This window comes from Phaethon lepturus, unplaced genomic scaffold, assembly GCF_000687285.1.
Source record: "Phaethon lepturus isolate BGI_N335 unplaced genomic scaffold, ASM68728v1 scaffold9233, whole genome shotgun sequence".
NCBI lineage: Eukaryota > Metazoa > Chordata > Aves > Phaethontiformes > Phaethontidae > Phaethon > Phaethon lepturus.
This window is the reverse complement of record NW_010527025.1, coordinates 15743-22902: the sequence shown is the minus strand read 5'-3', so window position 1 is coordinate 22902 and position 7160 is coordinate 15743.

The following is a 7160-nucleotide window of genomic DNA, read 5'->3' as shown; positions in this document are numbered from 1 at the left end:
CCCCCCCCCCCCCGGCAACAGACTAGAACTTGCTGCCTTGCTAGCATTTCACACTAACTGAAATTGCTCAAGCAGTGAAGGACTTAGTGAGCCCAGGTACCTTTACATAGGCACAGACAGAAACTGGCAGCAACTTGCTGGAAAAAAAAAAATAGGGGGGAAAATTAAATCAATCAAACTCTTTTGTCTATCTCTCAGCCAATATTCAACATATATTATCCTTTAACATTTTATAGTGTTCAATTTTAAAAGCCTTTAAGCACAGTGATTTCAAAGACTGCTCTGGGGACACCATTCTATAGGTTAAGTGCCCTTATGAAAATGTTTTTCTGAACTCCTGAATTACAAAAAAATACTGTAATTTTTATCATGTACATCTCAGTGGATCAAAACTTAAGAGTTTGTATGCTCTGGACCATATCCACGTAACTACAATAAATTAAAAATAAAAGGGTTATTTAACCCACATTCACTTGCATGCAATTCTGCTGATATTTTACTGATTATATCTAGGCTTATTATTAAGTATTAGTAACAGAGTATGGTTAAATTTCTCTGACACTTGCACATAAAAAATACTCTCATTAGCTGATGCAAGAAACTGTAAAGGCCAGAGCATGCAAACATCTATTGTACAGAGTCATGGTGTTTGTTATCACAAGCAGTCCCACTGAATGTCACAATTCATAATATTCGTTAAAAAAGAAAGTGCTACAGTAGTGAACTTCACAGCCACTTTGACAGCACTCATTTGCAACAAGAACTCATTAGAGAAAGTCTGGTCTTTGAACAACTAAGTCTTTAGTCATCTTTTGTTATTGCATATATGTGACAACTTAGCCTATGAAACAAATCTTAAAACTTGTTTGGTTATTCCCAGAATGACTGAGAATCGATTGTACATGGTATACTACACTGCTTAGGAGGGAAAATACAGCAAAATAACAGCAAGGAACCTGCCAGCACTTTCAACAGACACCTAAAATGTAAAAAAAAAAAAAGTCAAACAAATATTTCTCATAACTACAGCTGACAGAACTAAGACACAGTTTGGCCTTCTCTCAAAAACCAGCAAAAATCCAAACTTGAGAGGTGTTCATGTGTTTCACATCACAGCCAGCTTCAAATAGCCAACCCTATTGATGCTACCTTTCAAGTATTTTAAATGTTTATTGTAATGAGAAATTGAAGGAGAATTTGGTGTACTCCTCCCTCTGATTTTACACATAGGTCAATGTATTAAGCCAACAGTGAATCAAAATAAGAAGCCTGTGTTCCTGATGCCACCATGGAAGGAAGGACACTAATAGATGCATGTAAAGAGAGAAGTTGCTGCTTGGCAAATGTCCATTAGTTTGGCAGCTTGATGATAGCTAAGAGTAAACATTGCTATTACTTACCTCTAATACAGTGCTTTACAGTGCTTTCAATCAGTAGATCAAAAGCACTTTCCAAAAAAGAGGCATCACTTTCACTTAACTCAAACAGGCAATTGAAAGTTGCCCACCACTATTTCTTAATGGCAATAACATGCAAAACTAGTATTACAACTGGCAAAATCTTATCCTAACTGGAACCAACAAAAATACTGGATATTGCCAAGGAAAGAATATGCAAGGCATGCAACCACTAAATGTGGAACTAGAAAGAGAGGATCTAAGAAAAATCTGAAGAAATAGAAAGATCAAGCCCGAATCACTGGTTTGTTGCAGACACTGAATTTCAGTGCACCTGCGCTCGGCAGTGCCAGAGAGAAGGACACACTCATCATGCCCTGTGTCACTGTCGCGAGCTCCAGAGACAGTTTAGGAAACAAATATTCTTTCCATTTAGGAAGGAAGTATTTTGTAGAAGAACATATACAAAGTAATACTGCTCTTGCTATTCCCATAGTGCCCCAATAAGCACTGAAGCATGGGAAGCTGTCTGCAGCACGCAGAAGGTGCCTCCCTCCTGTACCACAATACAAAGGAATCTCTCCTTCTGGTGAGTCATGACCCATTTTGGCCATGCAGTGAAACCCAGAAATTACCCAGAAAGGTGTGCACAAAATTTCTGTTCTTAATACAGAGCCAAGCACTTCAGAATGTGCCACAGGGTATCTACAGCATGAGACTAAAGTAAGGAAAAACAATTACAAATTTAATTAATTCATTTTCAGTTCCACTAATCATGAGCCTTCAGATTTTGCTAGTTAATCATGATACAGTATTTTATCATAACAATAGTTGTTATACCTTGTAACTATCATTACCAATAAAAGACCACATATTGCTATTTAGATTTTAAGAGATTAAGAAATGGACTACTTGAGTTAAGTATGAGATTTAGCAAGTGACAAATCTTAGCTTTTTTTATTGCTTCAAAAATCAACCAGAATTCAAGAGATATTAGTTCATTTATGTCCAATAAGTTTTACCCTTAAGCATAAAATTATTACAATAGACATCATTCCAATCAACTATGAGCTATAAAGACATTACAGAAAAGAAGTTACAGTCTATACAAATATATAACAGCTCCACTAGGCATAAAGATTAGATCCACATGCGACTTTACTAAATGTTTCAAACATTACATCACTAATTATGTGATACTGTCACTTCTGGTAAACCACAGATGTAACATGAAAAATATTCAGCTTGGTCTCATGTAGATCTTATCTCAATGTGCAGGTTCCAAAAAAAACTGAACCAACCCTTTTGATCTCTGCACTGTATTAGCTGTTAGCTTAAGAATGAGCTTGCTGAGTTGAGGAATTTTTGCAAGACTTGCTTCAAATCTCCACATGATAGAGGCAAGAGGTTGCACTTTAAATATGAAATGCTAACTTTCATTTAAGTCACATATTGTAGCATTTATGTAAATCACTGAGGTTAGCTTATGTTTTTGATATTAGATACAACGTCCCTTAGAGAAGTCCTTGTCTCTCTCATTCCTCTGGATTTTGCATAAACAAAAGCAAAGTTCAGTTCAACAGCTTGCTGTCATGTAACTAGCTTAAAATTAAAATTTCTCCAAAGGTTTCAAAATTCAACAGCCACAAAAGCACTACATCAAAACATGTTACTGGAAAAAAATCTGCAGGTACAGGTGATACAGAATTAGCTGTACCTCTTCTAAATAACAAAGGTCAAAACTTCATCTAGGTTAGTATTTCATTCTTCCGTGTGCAAGCACCATTGGTCTCCAAAGTTTCATTTGCAGCGCACAGGAATGAGGTTTCAGTGGACAACGAGATTTCACTTGGACACAGCAGGTCCCGAAGCAGACGCTAATCTAAGCACATGGACTGTGCCTGCTCGGTGGGGAAAGAGAGAGACCAAGAAATAAAAAATGTGACAGTAAAGGTGCAGGAAAGGGAGCCAGTGTTCACTGGAAGAAAAACATCAAATGAGCAGAGCCGGGAGAGAGAAAAGGAAAGGGGAAACAAACGTCAAACTGAACGAAACTACAGGAAGACAAACCAAAATTCTCAAGTTTTATGTCCAGCGATTAAGCCCATTTCTAACAACTTCAAAGCCTCTACTCTTTGGAGTACTGCCTTTTTGATGATTCAGAGTAGTTTACACAAAAAGTACTTGGTACCAAGATTTTATTCCTCCTTCAGGTACAATAAATTCCCTACGCAGGCCCCTTGGCAGCTGAGGGGCTACAAGCGATGCCGTGAGAGCTGTTTGCTATCTCTGCCTGTCCCAGCACGTAGCTTCCTGGCTGCGGAGATAAGAGCTCTCACTGGTCCCCAACCCCTTCTTCTGCCTAGTGGACATAAACACGTCTGAAGCACTGATGGACGTGGTTTAGCAGAGAGAAATCTTGCTTCTGGCAGTCATCTAATGCCAACATCCCACAGCAATGAGCTAGACCCAGAGAGGTTTTCTTTTTCTCTCCGTTATCTTCCTCCACGCTACGAATTTTTTTTTAACATGCAACTACTACACAAATGTTCACAAATGTCTATAGCAGCCACTATCATCATGCCAGCCACCCTCTGAGAAAGGACACCATAGCCTATGGATCAGCAATTTGGATCCAATACGGTGACAGAGTAGGTTCATCCTGGAGCCCACTGTACTTGAACCTTCTTGAAGGAAGGATGATGGAGTAAAACGGAGTCCTGGCTTTCTCACATCTAATATCTACAGAGTGAAAATTCAGCCTCATCATAGCCAGCAGACATTTCCCCATGAGTTCAAAAGCACCAGAGTGGTGTAAACAGGTTTTCATCTCCTTGGCCACTGGCTATAAACACATAGGGGGAAGAACAGTAAAGGGAGCTCATAAAGCAAGGCGCTAATATTTTCTTTTATACTGGAGAATAAAGTAAACAGCATTCAACAGTTACTCTTTTTGGGGTCTTCAACCCTTTTGTACAACAAAGTAAAGAGAAATAGCACCAAGGTGTTGGTCAGGCTGTGCAGAAGTTCTCCTGAGAACAGTAACCTGTAGAAGAAACAACCATGGGCAGTTTTGCAAGACTGAACTGATTTTTGCCAGGGGTTTAATAACTGTACTATGTCCTCTGCAGCAATGAGTGGTATAAACACAAGGAAAGGATAATCTCAAAAAAAAAAAAAAAAAAAAAAAAAGGTGCACGACAGCAGGCAAAGCAGCAAAGAAATCAGAAAAAAAATGATTTATGAAGTTTCCCCTCTTCCTCTTGTGCTGCATTATACATTAATCAGGGCTCCTGTCTTCCTGTCTCTTTTTAGGACCCTGTTGAAGATGAGGTGAAATCAAATATGTTTAACGATGTCTGAAGTGAGGCATGAAATTGAACCATTGTTTGATTCTGTGTTGCCTTTGCTTTCATAAGTATGGCAGTTAAGCCTGGGTGGTACATGAGCATACACTGGGAGACTGCTGAAGGGAAATATATTTTGCTTTCATGTGTTCTTCTTTTTACTGTTTCCTTTCTAAAGTTTAAACTGACCAACTTGTTTATATTCATCATCTGAACCTATTGCATAGATAACAAAACATTATATTTAGGATATGTAGCTAAGGACAAAGAAATGTCAGAATTTCATAACCTGGTAGTAAAACTGGAGAAAAGAAAGAATTTAAACAAAGAAAAGAAAGGTTACTGAGGAAAAACTCACTGTGATCTAGAATAGAAAAATTCTAAACGCACCAGAACAATTTGGAATTAAGTTATTTTAAAAAATGAACTTTGATGCCTTTAAAATACTGCTCAGATATAAAAGCTTAAATTGGAGGACCTACACTCAAACAACTAAGTTTATATTCACTTGCCTCATACTTGATTTTTAAAGATACTAACATGATAGATAGTAGTAGCCTGGAGCTACTCTGTGGTCATTTGTTACTTGTCTCTGTCAACCTCAAAACTGGGATTAACAGCAATACAATGGGATTAATAGCAGGAATCGGATATGGCTCTGAATTTGGTATACTTTGCACTGGAAAAGAAAGCAACAACTGCCATTTTACAAAGAACTGCAGGATAAGGAAGATGAGGACAGAGCAAGGTGTTCAGAGGATGGGAGCAGACTTTTAGCTTTTTGCTGTGGTAGCTGGAGTTAGGCCTGCAATTCTGTAAGGAGACAATAAGCCGTATGTAAGAAGGATGCATACATTTAAAAGGAGTAAAAATCACTCCTTTAGACATTTTGTTCCCATCTTTGTTACTTTAAGAAATGCTAATTCTACTGTAGGTTACCAACAGGACAACTCATCTTGGTTTACACCTCCATTTGAAGCTTTTGGGGAACCATAGGTGATACACGGGATGCAGTGTCCCTGAATCTGATAAAACAAACACCTCAGGGAAGGACCACTTGCACTTCTATGATTTCAGCAACTATATCACAGCATTCCTCCATCGACTGACTCAAGAACCCAAGTACCAGTTTGGTTCCTGTTGTTCAGATCCCAGTTAGAGGGCAGCTCCAGAACCCCACTTCTGTGTAGCCAGAACCTCACTTTCTTGTAGCCAGATTTTTTCTCCTTTTTCCAGCCTCAATTCATTCATGGCTAGCTGATACTTATTTTGTGCTTCTACTAGCACTTCACTCTGCAAGCCCCTTCGGTTTTAGTTGCTTTTTCTAGCTATGATTAACAGAACATGGCTACTGGTTGCTTCTCTCCACATATTCTTCAGGTCTGAGTCAGAGAATCACAGAATCATTAAGGTTGGAAAAGACCTTAAGATCATCAAGTCCAACTATCAGCCCAACACCACCATGCCCACTAAATCATGTCCGGAAGCGCCACGTCTACACGTTTCTTGAACACTTCCAGTGACGGTGACTCCAACACCTCCTCTGGGCAGCCTGTTCCAATGTTTGACCACTCTCTCCATAAAGAAGCTTTTCCTAATATCCAATCTAAACCTCCCCTGGTGCAACTTGAGACCATTTCCTCTCGTCCTATCACTGGTTACTTGGGAGAAGAGACCAACACCCTCATCGCCAAACCCCCTTTCAGGTAGTTGTAGAGAGCGATAAGGTCTCCCCTCAGCCTCCTCTTCTCCAGACTGAACAATCCCAGTTCCCTCAGCCGCTCCTCATAAGACTTGTGCTCCAGACCCCTCACCAGCTTCGTTGCCCTTCTCTGGACATGCTCCAGCACCTCAGCGTCCTTCTTGCAGTGAGGGGCCCAAAACTGGACACAGGATTCGAGGTGCGGCCTCACCAGTGCCGAGTGCAGGGGCACGATCACCTCCCTAACACCTACAAGCACAAGCTCTCCTATTTCTGCCTGACAAACAGGCAAGAGGTGCGTACAGTTCAGTTCACTGTATAAACCACATGGGACTAATTACTACCCTGTTAGAAAAATAGACCCCAAAAATAAATGTGGTAGAGTTTTGGATAAAAATAGCAGCAGCAATGTCAACTGTCTGGAAATGTTTTCAAATGAGCTTTCTATCCCTGTTTAGCTGTGGAATACACACATCGGGCATAAACATCAGATATCTAAGAAATGCATGTTACATTCACCCTGGCTTTTGTTATTTTATTTAATGTACATGTTTACATTAACTGAGTACGTATAGATGTACACACACATATTTTAAGACAAATTTTTCCTTTTAGAAACCCTGCATATTTATGCATGCAAATGCAGCGAATTTTCCCATGGATCACAGCAGTTAAATTTGTAGAACTCATGTACTGCATGGTTGCATGCAAATG